Source organism: Lissotriton helveticus, chromosome 3_1 (genome assembly GCF_964261635.1).
Source record: "Lissotriton helveticus chromosome 3_1, aLisHel1.1, whole genome shotgun sequence".
NCBI lineage: Eukaryota > Metazoa > Chordata > Amphibia > Caudata > Salamandridae > Lissotriton > Lissotriton helveticus.
The window spans coordinates 1,383,867,932-1,383,887,694 of NC_136061.1; the positions used below are offsets into that span (position 1 = coordinate 1,383,867,932).

The 19,763-nt window shown below is 45.7% G+C and overlaps 1 protein-coding gene across 4 annotated transcripts in view; it reads right to left on the reverse strand.

Moving 5' to 3' along the window:
- HSPBAP1 (HSPB1 associated protein 1) overlaps positions 1-19,763 on the reverse strand; it is a 1,313,039-nt gene that overhangs the window by 884,128 nt on the left and 409,148 nt on the right. The window lies entirely within an intron of this gene.

The window sequence follows — 19,763 nt, forward strand, 5'->3', positions numbered from 1 at the left end:
TGTGAGTGTGCAGGGTAAACAGTGTGTAGTGAGTGCAGAGTGAGTGCGAGTTACTGTGAGTGCAGAGTGAGTGCGAAAGTGACAGTGAGTGCACAGTGAGTGCGAGAGTGACAGTGAGTGCAGAGTGAGTGCGAGAGTGACAGTGAGTGCAGAGTGAGTGCGAGAGTGACAGTGAGTGCAGAGTGACAGTGAGTGTAGAGTGACAGTGAGTGCAGAGTGAGTGCAGAGTGACAGTGAGTGCAGACTGACTGCAGAGTGAGTGTGACTGCAGAGTAACAGTGACTGCAGAGTGACAGTGACTGCAGTGTGTGAGTGTGCAGGATAAACAGTGTGAGTGTGCAGGGTGAACAGTGTATAGTGAGTGCAGAGTGAGTGCGAGAGTGAGTGTGAGTGCAGAGTAAGTGCGAGAGTGACCGTGAGTGCAGAGTGAGTGCGAGAGTGACCGTGAGTGCAGAGTGAGTGCGAGAGTGACAGTGTGTGCAGAGTGAGTGCGAGAGTGACAGTGAGAGTGCAGAGTGACAGTGAGTGCAGAGTGAGTGCAGACTGACTGCAGACTGACTGCAGAGTGAGTGTGACTGCAGAGTAACAGTGACTGCAGAGTGACAGTGACTGCAGTGTGTGAGTGTGCAGGGTAAACAGTGTGAGTGTGCAGGGTAAACAGTGTGAGTGTGCAGGGTGAACAGTGTGTAAGTGTGCAGGGCGACAGTGTGTGAGTGTGCAGGATGAACAGTGTGTGACTATGCAGGGTGAACAGTGTGAGTGTGCAGGGTGAGCAGTGTGTGAATGTGTAGGGGCAGTGTGTGAGTGTGCAGGAAACGAACACTCAAACTAAGTCCACCACACACATACATAACACCACACACATAAGACCACACACACCATACACACACCACACACACATACACCACACACACACTGTAGAGTGCTGTGTGCTGCAGAGTGCTGTGTGCTGTAGAGTGTTGTGTGCTGTAGAGTGCTGTGTACTGTAGAGTGCAGAGTGCAGTTGAGTGTAGAGTGATGTGTGCTGTAGAGTGCTGTTGAGTGCAGAGTGCTGTGTGTTGTTGAGTGCAGTTGAGTGCAGAGTGCAGTTGAGTGCAGAGTGCTGTTGAGCGCAGAGTGCTGTTGAGCGCAGAGTGCTGTGTGCTTTTGAGTGCTGTGTGCTTTTGAGTGCAGTTGAGTGCAGGTGAGTGCAGGTGAGTGCAGGTGAGTGCAGGTGAGTGCAGTGTGCTGTAGAGTGCTGTGTGCTGAAGAGTGCAGTGTGCTGTGTGCCTTTGAGTGCAGAGTGCTGTGTGCCTTTGAGTGCAGAGTGCTGTGTGCTGTAGAGTGCAGAGTACTGTGTGCTGTTGTGTGCTGTTGACTGCTGTGTGCTGTTGAGTGCAGAGTGCTGTTGAGTGCAGAGTGCTGTAAAGTGTTGTGTGCTGTTGAGTGCAGTGTGCTGTTGAGTGCAGTGTGCTGTTGAGTGCAGTGTGCTGTTGAGTGCAGAGTGCTGTTGAGTGCAGAGTGCTGTGTGCTGTTGAGTACAGAGTGCAGAGTGCTATTGAGTGCAGAGTGCTGTTGAGTGCAGAGTGCTGTTGAGTGCAGAGTGCTGTTGAGTGCAGAGTGCTGTTGAGTGCAGAGTGCTGTTGAGTGCAGAGTGCTGTTGAGTGCAGAGTGCTGTTGAGTGCAGAGTGCTGTCGAGTGCAGAGTGCTGTTGAGTGCAGAGTGCTGTTGAGTGCAGAGTGCTGTTGAGTGCAGAGTGCTGTAAAGTGTTGTGTGCTGTTGAGTGCAGTGTGCTGTTGAGTGCAGAGTGCTGTGTGCTGTTGAGTACAGAGTGCAGAGTGCTGTTGAGTACAGAGTGCTGTTGAGTACAGAGTGCTGTTGAGTGCAGAGTGCTGTTGAGTGCAGAGTGCTGTGTGCTTTTGAGTGCAAGAGTGTCTTTATGTCTAGTGTGTGAGTGTTCAGGATAAGCACTATGTGGGTGTCTAGAGACAACATTCTATGAAATCTAGGTGTCAATGGCAATCACTGTATAAGTTTGCGGGGAAATGTGAGTATGTACAGTGTACGCAGAGTGACCGGAACATGAGAGCAAGGTAAGTCCAGAGTAAGTGCAGAGTGAGAGTCAGTGCACATAGTGCAGAATAAGAGTGAATGTACTGTGAGTGCAAAATTAGTGATAAATGAGAGTGAATGCGAAGTAACAGTAAATGCAGACTGAGAGTGAATATAGAGTGAGAGTAAGTACAGTTTGAGCTTGAGTGAAGAGTGAGAGTGAGTGCCTAGTGTGACTTATTGCAGAATTACAAAAGTGAGTGCAGAATAAGTGCAAATGTAAAGTACAATGACTGCAAAATTAGAGTGAGTACAGAGTGTGAGTTACTGCAAAGTGCATGTAAAATGAGTGGTGAGTAACAGTGAGTGCAGAGTGACGGCAGAGTGACAGTGAGTGCAGAGTGAGTGCAGAGTGACAGTGAGTGCAGAGTGAGTGCAGAGACAGTGAGTGCAGAGTGACAGTGAGTGCAGAGTGAGTGCGAGAGTGACAGTGAGTGCAAAGTGAGTGTAGAGTGACAGTGAGTGCAAAGGGAGTGCAGAGTGACAGTGAGTGCAGAGTGAGTGCACATTGACAGTGAGTGCAGAGTGACAGTGAGTGCAGAGTGACTGCGAGAGTGACAGTGAGTACAGAGTGAGTGTAGAGTGACAGTGAGTGCAGAGTGAGTGTAAAGTGACAGTTAGTGCAGAGTGACTGCAGAGACAGTGTGTAAGGGTGCAGGGTGCACATTGTGTGAGTGTGCAGAATGAGTGTGCAGGATAAACAGTGTGTGACTATGCAGGGTGACATTGGGAGTGTGCGGGTGAGCAGTGTGTGAATGTGTAGGGGCAGTGTGTGAGTGTGCAGAAAACACCACACACACATACACCACACACACATACCACACACACACACCATACACACACACCACACACACCTCACTCTCTCAACACCACACACTCGTCACCACTCACCACAACACACTCACCACCACACACTCAACCCCCCCAGGCTCACCCCCACAGACTCACCACCACACACTCACCACTACACACAAAATAACACACACAACAACACACCCCCAGCCGTCAATGAATGCTTTCACCAGGCACAAACACCAACAACCATCAATGTACGCTTTCACAAAAAACAAACACGACCATGCATCAGTGCCGCTAAACACCCACGCACACAACAAACAATGTCAGTGCAACTTTCACCAAACACACACACACACACACACCAACAGCTGACAGTGCACCAGCCACTCTTTCAATTGGCACAATCATCAACAGCTGTCAGTGCACCCTTTCACCAACCACACGCATTACCATCCAGCTCTGTACGCTTGACAGCCACACTCAGTAACAGCTCTTACTGCACGCTACCACCAGTCAGACACACCTCAAGCCACCACTACACGCTTCCACCAAACACACACACCAACAGCCATCACTGCACAATTCCTACATGCACACACATCCACCACCCATCAATGCACACACCAATTGATAACGCATCCACCAATTAATATTGTACCTATCGCACTATGCTGCACTTTACCTTTTAAAGATAATGCGTTAAAGTGCAGCATGCCACCATTAATAACATTCCAATCCAACACACATATCTCCAACACACACCACATGCTTCCACTCCAAAACACATGCCTAAAACACATTGCCATTTACAATGCCATTATCTCTAACTCAAACAAACCCGAGCCCTAATGCATTCCTAATGCTTGTTTAAACTGATGGGACTGTAACATCCAGCTGCTGGATTCGTGCGGGCACCGTTGAACGTTTTTTCAAAGATCGTCCCCTGTGTTCTTCTCTTCCTCCCGGAGCTGCTTGCAACCCTACACGCTGGTCCTGCACCATCTCTACCATAAGTAGCTAAACTTAAAGCCGTCCTTCAGGCTTCAGCTCGGCTGTTTCTTGTTTATGTGTAAGAGTGGCACAGCGAGGTTTTGGACTTCACCATCATCTTCCACTTAAATGAACCCTTTTACTTTATTCCTATGAACATGTTATTCACGGTCAGCCGGCCCTTCCCACCAGAGACCTTTGATACACGCAGGCGCGGCGAGGTAATGATAGCGTCCTGGGCGCTGACGGAGACCCCAGCCCCCTGGTGCACAGACTCCCTGTGCATTAGTACCCTTAGCTGTACCCCCTGGCGGGCATCCGACATGAGAGCTCCTGCACACTTGTGCATACACGATGGGCAGCGGATCTCGCTGGCAGGCCCGGACTGGCCATAGCGGGCACCGGGCAATCCCCCGGTGCGCCGCAAGGGTGGGGGCCGGTTTTGAGACCCTGGGGCCGGTTTTTGTTCCCAGTCTGGCCCTGCTCGCTGGCACACACTTAGCCAGGGTCAGTAACACATTTCACATATATTCAAGTGTAATTGACATCTGCATGCGCGTCTAAAGACACCAACATGCTCATGTGCTAATCGCACCCTTTCGCATGTTTAAGGGCAGCACACACTTGTCTACACGCTTCCACAACAGAGATGGGACACACAAGGAAAGTAAGTGGTTTTTATAACGAATCCTTTACGTGTTCTCACCATTTTTAATCCACTTACATATTCGACTGAGTGGGGTAACACAGACCCCCCGCAGTGAGTGGGGAGGCAAGCTCCGGGAGGCCCCCTCAGCCCAGTTCTGTGACTGGAGCGCTCTTGATTGAGCCCAGAGGGAGCCCCTCCATGTACCTTGCAGGGAGGCCCCTTCAAGTTTTGTTACGCAGCCCCCGTGTTTGGTTGAACCCCTTACTAAAGACCCCCGCCTTGTTTTTAATCAAAAAAAGTGAACATTTGTTTTCAACTTGGGTCCGTAGGAACAAGTTATCACCAGAGAGCAATGTGAAAGTGTAACTCTTGCCCCCAATTTGCAGCGTGTATTGGATGATGTGGAGTGAGGGCGTGGAGTACAGTATTTAAGGAGACACAGCGGAGCTCCGCAGACTGCACTGGAAGTGGTGCTCTTGGGAAGGGCCGGGCTGTGAACACCTCAGCGTATTTCTTATTCGCAGACTTGCAGTTCAGTGTGACGTGGGAGGAACCTTCAATTTATATTTGGATACTCCTTTTATGCACATATGAACACTTTACACAGATCCAAGTCCGCATTTCACTCAGTAAACGACTGACTACATCTCATTGCCTGACAGCACAGCTGCATTACCAAGCGAGGCCGCAGGACTTCAGCCCCGCTCACATCGGCCGCCGCCACCTCGGGTGCATTTGTGAATAGTGAGACCCTCTTTCTGCTCGGCCATGGGGGCCCCCAAAGAACGCGCACTCCCTGGAAACCCGGAGCTCGTGACCTTGAACGGGGCCTGCACTGAGAGGGAAAAGCATGCAAACTTTCAAAATGTCTTAATACATACAGTGTCCAAGACTCTTCTAATCCACCCCAACCTAAATATTCTAGGAGACCTCAGCATCTGATGGAACAAGAACAATCCAACTATAAGTGAAATTATCTCATCCAACCGCGAGGCTTTCAGTCTCCAACAAACTGTCTGGCCCAGCTCACTCCGCCCGCCACACGTTTTTATTTTTTGTGGATTTTTATAGCACCATATCACCTGTGAGGGTACCCTGGTGCTTTGTAGGACTTCCCTCAAGGGGTCCACTTGAAGAGCCAAGTCTTCAGCTTCTTGCAGGAATCCAGAAGCGACGAGGAGGCCCTAATGTGGAGTGGGAAGTTGTTCCATGCTTTAGGGGTGATGTGTGAGAAGGTATGACCTCTTGACCTGCTTATGCGTATTTATGGTAATTGAGCCAGGGAGATTGTGGGTGAGCGAAGGTGCCTGAAGGGTTGGGGAAACTGCAGGCTGCTGTTCAGGTAGGCTGGGCCTGTGTTGTGTAGTGCTTTATATGGGTGAGGAGCTTGAATTGTGTGTGCTGCTTTATAGGGAGCCATGCAGTTCCCTTAGGTGAGATGTAATATGAGACCATCATGGGAGGCTGAGGACCAGTTTAGCTGCTTAGCTTTAGACCAACAGGTCGACCGCGAGCTACCAGTAGCGTGCTGCTGTCACAATATTTTGGAAAATAGAGCTGTGAGGCCTGGAAAGGTGTGTGCAGGACCAAAATTAAGCCTTCTCTCTTCTTAATTAAAAAAAATGTTGAATATAACAAGCCCTAAAAAAATAATTACTATATGCCTCCCATCAAAGCGCACTGTTTAAAAACCTTCCCCTTGAAAACATATAGCATCCCGAATGACAAGTCTAAATAACTGGATTATTTCCTTAAAGTCAATGGAAGTAAAATATTTGGAGAAGGGTTGCCCTGCCTTTAAATTTTCTTTTTCATTTTTTTTTCTTTTTCTCTTTCTTGTTCCTTTTTGAATTTCATTCTTTTTCTGTTTCCTTCATTCGCTTTCTGTTTCCTTCATTCTTTTTCTGTCTCTTATATTCTTTCTTTTTTTTCTTTATTGTTCCTTCCGCTCTTTTTCTTATTATATTTCTTTCTTAATCTCTTACATTTTTCTTTCTGATTCTTTCTTTACATTCTTTTTCAGTTTTTTCTTTTGGTTTTATTTTACTTTCTTACTCTCTTTCCTTCAGTTGCTCTCACAGTAGCTGGTTCTTCACTTTTTTTCTTCTTTTCATTTGATCTTTTCCTTTTCTTTATCTCCCTTTTGCTACTTTCTATCACTTCTAGTAATTGCCCATTTTTCTTTTCTTTCTCTGCTTTATTCCTTCTTTTGCTTTCAATTCTATTTTAATATTCCTTTTCATATTTGTTCCTGCTATAATTTTCTTTTCTCCTTTGTTCTTTTTTCTGTTCCTTCTCTCCCCGTTTCGTTAGCTCCTTGTTTATTTCATTACTTTGTTCCTTTCTCCTTCCTTCGGTTCCTTCCTTCCTTCCTCCGATTCCTTCTTCACCTTCCAATTTTTATTCCTCTCCTTCCTTTCATCTGTATTTTCTGTCACTCTAGTCCTCCTCTTCATTTTTCCTTTCCTTTTTCATAATTTCCTCGTTTTCTCTCCTTCCTCAAGTTCTTTCTCTTTTTTTCTTTCTTTCACTCCCTTTTATCTTTTATCTATTTCTTTGTTCATTTTCTTTGTTTTAGAGGTACTTAACTTCCCAAAGCAAACTCTTCATTCATTATTTTGCGTTTTATCTTTGCACCAGAGGTATACCTATGGGAATGGGGAAGGCTGCATTGGTATCTTTACTTGCAGAGCACTATGAAGTGTGCGTGTACCTATTCTTAATTATAAATTGTTACGGTAGTGCCAGTTTCTGGACATCAACTAATGGATTTTAGGGCAATTCACCCAAAAATGGAAATCTTTCAGATCCTAGCTCCCATAATGAGGATAGTGTCATCCCATGTATTGCCTGAGTAGGAAATAACAAAACCATTGAGACACCTCTCACAGAATGATTGATAAAGAAGTGTAAAAGGACAACACTGGTTCTTGTGAACCACATAGCTCTACAATGTTTCCCAAACAGCTCTTCTGCCATTAATAGTGTGTTCTTACTTGATCAGGACTGGGTGCTCTAGGCCAGTGTTTAAGCAGCTTGATCTTTATTTGTGCGGTTATTTAATCCATATAAAAGGCTGTAGCGTTCTCGCTATTGAAAAGCTTGGAGACCCCTGCTTTAGACAGTCTGAAATATTTGTGTGTGTTGGTTGGTGATTCTTGCGTAGAGAGCTTTCACCTAATCTAGCCTGCTTGGCATGAGGGCTTTGGTGATGGTTTTCCTGAGGTTGTTAGATAACCACCTCAATATCTTTATATCGGCATTCTAAGCGTGTGGAAGCAGGCCAAGGTGACTGCGTTGACCTGGGTGGACATGTCTAGCTAGTGGTTGATGATGATCCCAAGGTTTCTTACTCGAGTGCTGGATGTCGGATGGCGAGCGGCGAGGTATCCTTGCTGGAAATGATCACTTTGGTTTGATTAGAGTAAATTTGTAGCAGTTGGACTTCATACAGGTAGTCAATTAAGTCATGTGAATTGAAGTTGGTCCTGGTGTTGGGTATTTTGTCAGAGAGGCACAAAATCAGTTGTGTCGTCACCAGGTTATTAGGGGGTGTACCCACCCCAAGGAAGGGACCCATTGGTCCCTACCTGTAACGCCCCTAAATTTAGAATTTAAGGGCAACCATGAACCTTGTCTCCTCAGACAAGAATCGGCCAGAAGAAGAAGGACTGAAGAAGCCGTGCTGAAGTAAGAGGAAGAGTACGCCCACTGACCTGGCCCCAGCCCTACCGGCATGTCTCCACCTTGAACCTGTTCCAGCTAAATACCTGTGTGTCCTGCAGCCAACAGCCCCCAAGAACCCGGAGGACCTGCCCTGCCTTTCCAAACCAAGACTTTGTCTCCTGTGAGCACCGGATTTGCTCACCCACAGACTCTGGCTCCGGCCAAATCCACAAGTCTGCACCACTCTGCACCTGAAGCCCACGGCCCGAGTTTGAGTCACCCAACACCACTAGGAGGTTTCCCCGATAATCCTGACATGATATCTGGTGATCTCTGACCTGCCTTGAATCTCCAATCAACGCCTGCAGCCACTTTCTGGAGGATGCCACTGAATGCGACTGGAACTGGAACTGGTAAGAAAAGCCAAACGCCTAAAGAGAACGCTGCACCAGGCGTCCAACGGCCTAGGGTGGCCTAACCAACGGTGTCCCAGCATCTCCAGGCATCCCAACTTACCTCTCTAACCAGTGGTCACCTCCAGAAGATCTTTGTCCCTGAGACTGCAGTGTTTGTTGCAACAGGAGAATCCCCATTGAAATCAACAGGGCACCCAACGCCAACCCAGCACCCGGCCGCATCTGTGCCGTTGTGGGTGCACCTTGTGTGCTATATCAGATCCCCCTTTGCCCTGAGCCTAACATCAGGAGCTTTGCTCCCACAACCTTGTGGCCTGCTCGTGAGCACCCACAAGCCAGAGACCCTCTGTCCCCCATTGGAGAACATTGGGTTTCAGCACTGTGCACCCGGACGCCTTAGTGCAGCTGAGGGTGCTTTGAGAGTGCATCCTTGACCCTGGGGTAATGCTGGTTCTAACCCCAGAAACCCAACTCCCACAACCAAGCACTTACCTGTAACCCGATAACTCTATTTCCTCCCATAGGATTGCATTGACTGCTTTCCTTTGAAAATTGTTGTGTGGACTTGGTTTGTATAGAACTTTAAGAAACTGCAAACATACAAAAACTGCTTTACTTACCCTTTCTCTAGTAAATGTCCCAGTGTGATATCTCGGCATATCACACTGAGTAGAAACAGTAATCTATAAAGTAATCTGGAAAGTAATCAAAGTAATCTAACAGTAATTTCAACTGTATTCAAAGCATTACAAACCTATAACAAAGTCATTTTTATTCAGCTTACTTGTATTGTTCAACCTGCCTTGTAAAGTACCATTTACACTTACCTGTGCCAGGCTTGCTTGGTTCTAGGAAATAAATATAACTAAATAATATTTTGACACAAACAAATTAGTCTGAGTTCAGTCTTAGAGTGTGTGACGACATTTCTTGCCTGAGTTGTGTACAATAAATGCTTAGCAATGCCCTCTGATAAAGCCTTACTGCTCGCTCACACTACCACAAATGGAGAGTAAGGTGTTATCTACTTTTACCTTTGCCTACCTTTAGGGTTCCACTGGACTCTGGGCACACTATACCTTACTTTGGTATAGTATATACAGAGCCAGCTTCCTACTCTTTTGGCTTGCCGGATTTACTGGTGGCAATGTCTCTGGGCAGATTTAAAAGCTTCCTTGTCCGATTCCTTCTGGATTGCTCTCAGTTTCAGCTGTTTGCAGTGCCGTTTGATTCTTCTGAATTCTTTTTTGTATCAGTTGCCCTGCATTTCCTTTCTTGCTGTTTGACTTCTTTTCTGGGGGAGGCCCAGGTATCAGTACAGACAGTGAACCAGTTGTTAAAGTTACTGATGTCACCAGAAAAAGGGCCTGTGTGCTCTGTTTTTTTTGGTGGAGATCTAGTCCAACTAAGATAGTTTATTTAAGTGTCAGCCATCAGGGCTAGTCGTAGTGGTTCTTTTGCAGTGGAGAGTGCTGATTGAGAAGCTGACAATGGCATGCGCAGTACAGATGGTGGGAGAAGGTACGTTTATAGTTACTATTGAATGAGTTGAAGAGGGGGTCCAGAATGTGTCAGCAGTGCGGATTGGGGTTGATACGTGTTTTGTGAGTCAGAGGTCAGGTCTTCTAGGGGGAAGTTGAGGCCTCCTAGAAGTGCCTAGGCATCGAAGTTGACGGCTAGTGGGATAATGAAGCCTGAGATGTTGCTGGTGAAGCTGGTTCAGGGTCCTGGGGCTCGGTAGATTACAGTTACGCTTAATGTGAAGTTGGCTGTGATATATATTTGAAATTGAGGTGTTCCATGTAGTCAATTCCGGTTTCTCAGCTGGTGCTTTAGTTTATAATGTCTTTGAAAAGGTCTGTGTAGGCAGTCTTGCCCGACAATCTTGTAGCCTGCAGGGATTGCAGTAACGATGTCTGGTGTGGATGCTGCGGCCATCCATGTTTTGGTGAAGTGTCGTCCAGTACATTGAAAATGCATATGGATTATTTGCTGAGTGAGAGGGTGTTGAGGATCGTGAATGATATAGAGAAGAGGAGTGCAGGTGGGTGTTGGGTGTGGTTGGTGTCGTTGCTTCAGGTGTTGGGGCAGTGGGTGTAGTGGTGCAGATTAAACTGCAGTAGGTGTAGGTGAACTCTCCTCCCATGTTGCGAGGTACAGCGCAGCAGCAGCGGGGCAAGTGGCGGCTAAGGTTGAGAGTGTGGTGAGTCAAAGAGCAGACCAGGGTTTTGGGCGCTGGGACCTGCCCAGCCATGAATAGGTGTAAATGGACTTGCCTTTGACACTCTTTTGGCGACCTGCCGTGCACCCGATGCACGCGTCCGCGCTACAGTCGCCATATAGAAGGTGTTGGGGGTGGAGAGGAGCGCACAGGTTGGTGGGAGGGAGGGGGTGGCAGGGGTGGAAGGGACACAGGGAGCAGGAGAGAATGTGAAAAGAGGTGCAAGGAGAAGAAGCTGTTAAGGAGCGTTGGGGAGCGAAGGAGGGCGTTGAAGGGTAGGAGCAGGCAAAAACAGAGGCACAGTGAAAAGCACCAGGGGAAAACAGAGCACAAAGGGAGGCAAAAAAGGTAAAAATGGGCAAATTGCAGCCAGAAAAGGCTGGCACAAAACAAGAGAAGGCGAAAACTCAGACACCATAGGAGACAAAAAGGCAAGAAAAAGAAGGGTGAAATGCAATGAGAAACACTGGCAAGAGTGCGAAAAAGGCAACAAAGACACAAAATGGGGAAAAAATAAAGTGGTGAAAAACAACGTGTGAAGGGTCAGAAAGAAGAAAGAGCAAAAGGAAGAGTGAGCATGCGAGAGACAGGATGGGGACCTCAAGTCGCTGGAGCAAGGTCTGAAAGGGCCCTGGCCGGTCTCAGCACTGGTCACAGGTAAGTTCAAGAGAACTAGGGCCACCACCGGTTAATTTGCTGGTCTGTGCTGCTGCTGCCATTAAGTAGGGTATGAGGGGGGAGCACAGGGGATTGTGGATGCGGCGAGTGCAGTGGGGTGGTCGAGTTAGAGGAAAAAGAGGCACATGGCAAGGTAGAAGATAAAGAGTGGTGGGGAGGGAGGGCGTAGCAGAAGAGCAGGAGCGGCGAAAAACAGAGACCCACTACAAGGAACCAGGACAAAAACAGAGCACAAAAAGAGACACAAGGCAAAAATGGGTCGAATGCAATCAGAAAGAAATACTGGTGCAAAAGCATGAGAAAGGCTTAGACATGTGCAGAAAAAAGAGCCAAAAGTTAAGGATGAAATGGGTGAAATGCAATCAGAAAATGCTGGCACGAAAAAGAGAGAGGATAAAAAACACGGGGACAAAAAAGACCAAAAGGCAAGAACGAAAGTGGTGTAATGCAATCAGAAAATGCTGGCACGAAACAAGGGAAGGTTAAAACATGGGCACAGTCAGTGACAGAAAGGCATTAAAATAAAGAGGGAAATTCAACGAGAAACACTGGCAACAGAGAGAAAGGCAACAAAGGCCCAAAATGGGGAAAAATGAGCAGCGAAAAAGAATGTGTCTAGAGAGAGATAGCCAGAGGGATATAGAGAGCATGAAATAAAGAGAGGCACAAGACAGGGGCTCGAGGTGCTGCAGCCGCATCGGAAAGTGGCGTGACTGGTCTGATAACTGGTCACAGGTGAGGAAACCACCTGCAATGTTGGATATCATAGTTGCCCCCAACCGGGAGAGGCCACAGGGACCGACAACTCCCCAGTAACCTGGAGAGACCACATCATTACCTTTAGAATCAACATACTCCTCAATAAACCCACTTCAAAGACAGCAACAACAAGACAGCAACAACCACCAACAACAAATACACAAACCAGATAATGGCAAAAATAGATTTCATCACACAACTGCCATTTTGAAAGAACCCTAATAAATATTTGACCTCGAGACATACACAGCTTCTACAACTGAATCTTCACTGGTTTAGACCACCAGATAGCAATAAAAACCACATTCAGAGTTAAGCACAAGAAGAAAACCAAATGGATTAATTACAACATCAAAAGAGGAAAACCCAACACGCCATACTAAAATTCAAGTAAAGGAAGGGAAGGGATGAAAAAGAAAAAATCCTACTACACCAATACAAAAGAGCCTTCAAAACAGCCATTAGAACCACAAAAACCACAACACTACCTCTTATGCATAATTGACTGGCATGGACTGCTCATCTCAAGAACGCCACAAGTGCAAAAACACAAACAGCATCATTGCGACCCTTCTGTGATCAAACCTCCATGTAACTTGATTCAAAATATTGGAGACAGAAAATTACTTTAAGAAGAACACAGGTAATACTGTCCGTGTACATGGCCCAAGGACCTCAAAGGGGGACAACACCAATCGTCTGCCACAAAACATGACATTATCATTGTAAGCAGACCACCAGAATCAGTTTGGGACCCAGCACCTCCAAAAATCTTTAAAGATTTCCTTTAGATAACCTGGACGGGAGAAGTAGCTAGAAGATTACTTGAGCCCGTCCCTGTTTAATGGCTAGGTTTCCAAATTAGCGACCTTAATTAGACAGTTCAGTTTCTCGCTATCCTACGCCGATGACACACAAATTGTCGTCTCCCTAACTGAGAACGATCTTAACATAGACTATAGATTTAGAGAATGTATGCTGGCAGTCAAAAAATGGATGGCAAACAACTGCCTGAAGTTAAACTCCAGTAAAACTGAGGCCGTTGCTTTTGGGAAATGACCTTCCTTCTGTTCCCACTGTTGGTGGCCTCTTGAGCTAGGTACTCCTCTTATAACAGTCATATCATCTCACAATCTTGGAGTGATTATCGAGGAGAGGCTCACCTATAAGAACAGGTCATTGCGCTCTCTTACTCAGTTTTTTTACACCATCAAAACAATGTAAAAAATTTTTTAACTTTTTTCCTTCCTCATTGCAAAAGACAGTAGTCACTTTGATGGTGCTTCCAAAACTTGACTACTGTAATGGGCTCTTTTCAAACATACAAAAGGAATATCTGAATAAACTTCAGATTATACAAAACGCAGCAGCATGGCAGTTGTTAGGCATCCCCAGATTCAAATCCGTAGCAGGTGCTCTTGAAATATCTTCACTGGCTGCCAATAAGACAGAGAGTGGTATTCAAGTCTGCCTGCACTGTCATTAAGGCACTGCAAGGGATGGGACCAGACTACCTGGAGAAACAAATTCAAGTGGTACAAGTATTCAAGAACCCCGAGGTCTACCACAGCTTATAATGTGCTGATTCCCAAATATAAGCACACCCTCTCGAAGAGGAAGAATTTTCACCCACAGTGCATCACACTCCTGGAATGCCCTACCTATTCATTTAAAAACATTGGGAAATCTTTTGGCTTTTAGGGAAAGCCTTAAAAACATGGCTTTTTACCTCTATAGAAATTATACCTTTTTATGCTGACATGGTTAGATAGATCTGTTACAAGCTAGTTCCAAGGCATCTCGGGTTATCGTTGCAAATTACAAATAAATTAACATAACATATATTAACATAACATACAAGTCAAGACTTGATGACTGTCTCAGTGCTCTACATACATGGATAATGAGTAACCACCTAAAGCGTAACACCTCAAAGACCGAGATCACGACTTATGGACAACTGTACAAACATCAGCCTACCACCACCTGGTTCAAGGAACTCAATGCTCCTTCAACTGCATACACAGAGTTAAGATACTGGAATTAATCATGGATGCAAAGCTATCCTTCACACCACATGGGCAACAAGGCCACACAGCACCTTCAACACACTAACTACTGTGCCTAGTCATGCCTTTGATACTAAAAAAGCTACAATCTATCCTCACACGTAATTTGCAAGCTTAAGTATACCACAGCCTATACTTTTGCCCTTCCAGTTAAATCGTACACAAAACAACAAATCTAAAATTATACTGGTCCGCTTTAACCCCAGAGAACATATGGTATTAGTCCTGCAAGTACTTAACAGGCTATTTCTAGACAGACAAGAAACGTTTGTGGCCCTTTGCATCACCAATAGTGCTTGCCACAGAAAAGGACCACAATACATACAAATAAAATTCAAGCAATTCAAACAAAATGGGGGAGTGCACCCCAGATTTGCACCACAGTTCATTAGACCCCCCTTACTACAAGTAATCCACTGGAGGCATTGCTTTCTCAGTAAAGGTTGCCAACCTCTGGAACACACTAGAAGCCAAGATCTGACGCATTGAGGACTATTTACAGTTTAGACCGGAGTTGAAAAAAAGACTGTTTCCAAGATAACTACACCACCCTATAATCCAGAGACAGAATCTTGAATATTATGTGTTTGTTCAAGTACAATTTACATTACACTGATATGGAGCACCCTAATAAATACACTATTTTAATGTTGGCAAACAGTCAAACACCTTTCTATGTCAAGATAAGTTATGAAGAGCTGATCTGTGTCTAACCTGGGTATTATATAGTAATGTAAATTCACATATACGCCTCCATGCCCTCACTACTACTATATCACTCAGTGGTCGTATAGCTGAACGATCTGCATAATAACTCCCTCAGTCAGCTTAGTCCTGCTACACTCACATAAGACAGAACGGCTACTAGTCATGTCTATCGCCCAATATTGTACCAGTCCACAGCAACAAACCACCCCACATTAACTCAAGAGAATTTGAATAACTGAAGAGAACAGCCACATATCGCTGGCCATCAAAGAACTCAAATTTAGTTCACCACTGCATGTCCTAACTAAAAAAATAAAATGACCTCTTTTTGACATTCCAATGAAAATCATATAAAAGATTAATGTAAAAAAAGTCTATCCGAGCAGATCTCCTGACCACCCATCTCTAACGTATATCTGCTTAGGAACATAAAGAAAGAAAAACTTCAGAATGGACACCCTGTCTAGTAAACAACTTAATCAACTGCAATCATAAGAAATTCGATAAACTGACCTGCAGAACCGATCAAAGCTGACACCTTACTGAATATCATAAACTGCATACATATGTCTCACACTTCTTCCTCCATCACAGGAATCCTTCATGGATAGTGATGTGTGTGTCTTCTCAATATTGTAACACAGCCACTACTCACTAATTTTGCAAATAATCTAGATGACACCCTCCCAATTCATATATGTGAGGTCCTATTTTGATCAGAAATATCCTTTTTTTTAAAAAAATATATTTTTATTTTCTACATGAACAAAACAATTTGGACAGTTTTACACAAATCAGTTGACATCACATAATCGTGCTACATCTGGCATCTCAGTTGCATTGAATGTAAGGCAAGAAATATCAAATATAGTACTTTAACACATGGTTGCCCCACCCCTGTACCATGTCCTTGTTTAATTGGTCCAGGTCCTTCCCAATGATGCATGGTGGCTCGCAAATGTTACCCCGAAACTTGTTCCAGGCCTCCCAGATTTTATCCCACTTCCCTGGGCAGCCACGGTGGATGTAGACAGCTTTTACCACCACCATTGCCTCATCCATGTCTCTACACCACTTATTAAGCGTCGGTGGAACAGCCGAGCCCCACAGCATGGCGATGTTGCGTTTCGCCATCAACATGCCCAACATCACCCAGTCTTGTTGCCGGTGGTTAAGATCATTATGTTCCCACACATTAAGCAAACAGCGTCGAGAATCCGGTAGCAGGGAGATGTCTATCGTTTGGGAAATCGTGCGCATTACTGCTTTCCAATATGATGTTATGTGTCTGCAGTCCCAGATGGTGTGGAAAAATGATCCCTCCTCCCCACAGTTACGCAGGCAGAATTTATGCGCAGCTTTCCCTATTTTGTGGAGGGTTGTCCTGGTATAGTACGTACAATGCAGTACCTTAAGTTGGATCAATTTCAACCTAGAGGGAATGGCAGTTTCCCGTGGCGAGGAGAGGGCCTCCTGCCATTCAGAGTCTTCAAAGGAGCCCACTTCTACAGACCAGCTCTGTTTCAATGCAGACGTCACGTCAGGGAGGTTATTAATGAGTTTCCTGTAAGTGAAGGAAGTGGCCTTGGCCTGCATGTGTTCCGTAAGGAGTCTATCCTCGAGGGGAGATGACTCCTGCAAGACAGTGCCTGTCCGTATAGCTGACTGCAGTGCATGCTTAATTTGTAAGTATCTAAACCTCTCCGTCTGTGACATCTCATATTGCGTTTGAAGGTGGGCAAATTCCACCACTTTACCCTTCTTCCAGAGATCACCCACATCTGATATATCTATGGCGTCCCAAGCCTGAAACCCTTTACTATTACAAAGGAAACCTAGTTGGTAGGAGTCCCACAGTGGTGTCTTTTGAGTGATGGTTCCTAAGCATTTAAGACGTCTATTGGCCTTGTACCACAACTGCACGGAATGCTGTGTCGGACCTATCAAATCTGGGGGGGGGGACGGCAGTAAAGATTACGAAGCAGTCCCTTGTCCTCCAGAGAGTGTCTATCAGCGAGATATGCCGGTTCGGTTTGCAGGGCGTGCAGCCAGAAGTTAATCTGCTTGAGATGTGCTGCCCAATAATATAGTTCAATATTTGGGAGCGCTATCCCCCCGTCATACCAGCTTCTAGTTAACTTATCTTGCGCAATTCGGGGTGGCCTCCCGCCCCACAGCAGATGGGATACTGATGCTGCTATCGCTTTAAAATACATTACAGGAACCATGGACGGGGTGTTTTCAAGCACATAAAGGAAGCGAGGAAGTGCCATCATTTTATATAGCGCGGCCTTGCCCAAAAGTGTGAGAGGGAGAGTCTGCCACACCTTGACGTCGCGCTTAAACCTCTTGAGGAGGGGGCGGAGATTCAGAGCGTAAAATTAGTTGGGGTCTGGTGTAACAAAGATACCCAGATATTTGAATGCCGTCGTTGAGGTCCTCAGGGGGCAGCTCAGGGGCAAAACAGGAGGGGGGCCCACGAGAACATAGAGGATGGATTTAGTCCAGATGATCTTGTACCCAGACACTCTGCCAAACTTCTCACAGACATTTAATAACTCGGGAATGGATTTCTTGGGGGAGGTGAGGTATAGGAGGATATCACCCGCATATAGGGATATGCGATCCTCCCATACATCGGTCCAACGGAGCCCTCTGATAGAGGGTTCCCATCTAAGCCAGATCACGAGGGGCTCCAAGATCAGTGCAAATAGCAACGGAGACAGTGGGCATCCCTGTCTCGTGCCTCGGCCGAGAGGGAAGTCACGTGAAATGTATCCATTGGCAGTGACATGCGCCAGGGGTCTAGTATATAACAAAAATATCCTTTTTTATGGATGTTGAATGAAACAAACACAACGTTTCTCTGCAAAATTTTCTGGAATAGACTCTGACACATCACACACATTAAAAATAAATTAAAGGAAAACAGTATTGGAAACAATATGTTTAAGAAATATTCAAGGTCATCAGGGCAAGACTCTCTGCAGAACAGAGCTGGCTCAATCAGGGGGCCCCTGAAACGCTGAGGCCCTGGGCCAGAGCCCACTTTGCCCTTGCCTTAAAACGTCTCTGATCCCAGCACAATCAGGTGTTTGCCCAGAGATCGTAAAAAAAAAACAAGCAGTTGCATAGCCAATAGGTCTCGCCTTTGGGACCTTGTGTGTTTAGCCAGAACTTCTGGCTATGTTATAGAGCCTTGTGGCTGCTGTGCATTATGTTGAAAAGTTATAATAAAAAGTGTTAAGCATTTTTGTTACCTTTATACAAACCAAGACATTATATACAACTGAACAACCTGATTAAGGAAAGATTTTAACGTACCCAGTATGGCTGATCAGCCACTCGTACATAGACAGAGCAAGAAAATAGTTGACTCACTGCGCCTTTCAGAACAACATAGTGGCACGGGACCCTTGTGGTGGAAGCAATTGTGCCAACAGTGGAGAGGGTGGTAGCAAGAACCTCACCACTGTACATAGTGGTGATCCATCTACAAGGAATGATCTTACGAGGGAGAAAGGAACTACTAAGTAAAATCCAGTGTGATATGGTAACGGTCTCTAGGTATTTTGTGCACATGGTCGGAGTTAATGCCAAGGACGACGTCAAGAGGTGATGTCTCGATCTTCATGGCGGACAGATCAAGGCTCAAACTGAGCAGAGCAATCATAACATTTTGTCGGAGCATGGGTTTTGAGATTATCAGCCACAGGTTGATCAATCTGAGGATATTAGACACAGTCTTAGCGCTGCCATGGACTCATCAGTATTGTCTGCCAAACAGTCAGTTATATTACAGATCCTGAAACTGGTGGGCTGTATCTAGGAATGAGAAAATATGACTGGTCGGTTAAATATGATTAGTATTTGTATGATCCCTTATGCAAAATTCTGCTTTTATTCAGCTTTGATGGTCTCTGTTAGCATTGAGTCACGCTTAATAGTGCATCTGTGACCGTGATCTAGCTAAACTGTGTCTTTGGGTGCAGGACAGGAATGCACAAGGAATCATTTTTCTTTTCTCTTTCATGTTTTTTTATTCTTCATTCAAGCTGAAGAACCATACCCCCTCTCACCACTTGATGGCAGTAAGAGACACGCTAGCTGACTGCAGCACGGTCAGCCCCAAAAGGCTCCTTAGGGTCTGAGCAGGCAAGCCATTCGAAAGGTGGTGGGGCCGCGGCAAAAGTGAAGCACCGCATTTGCCCATCTGTTTCCAATTAACGCGACCGCAAGACGCGGCGCGATAATTGGAACATAGGGCGCTCATGCTCGCTCCCGCGGACCCTAGGCCACAGAACAGAGAAGGCAGGACATTCACCCCCTTGGGCCAATTGCATGCTGCAATAGCAAGATATAAATTCCAAGCACACGCATGAGTGTGTGTTTGGAATTTAAAAGCTGTTACAAAATGCGTCACAGAGCAGCGCATGCGTGCTGGCTCAGGCGAGACCTAATAAGGCACTCGTAATCGAGGCCAAAGAGTTGATGTAAACAAGTTTGTATAAGGGTGGGGGAAAACAGAGCTTTACAGAAAAGTTTACAATTGTATTTGGAGTAAAGGTTCCTGCATAGCTGCAAACTGATCAAAAGAGGAAGAACAGACCATAGCCTAAAAATTCTTTAAAGCAGAATCTCACAGGAAACTTCAGAAATCTAACTGCTTTGAATTTAAAGAAGTTGAATATTGTTTGTTGGCTTAAGAGCTTGAACTC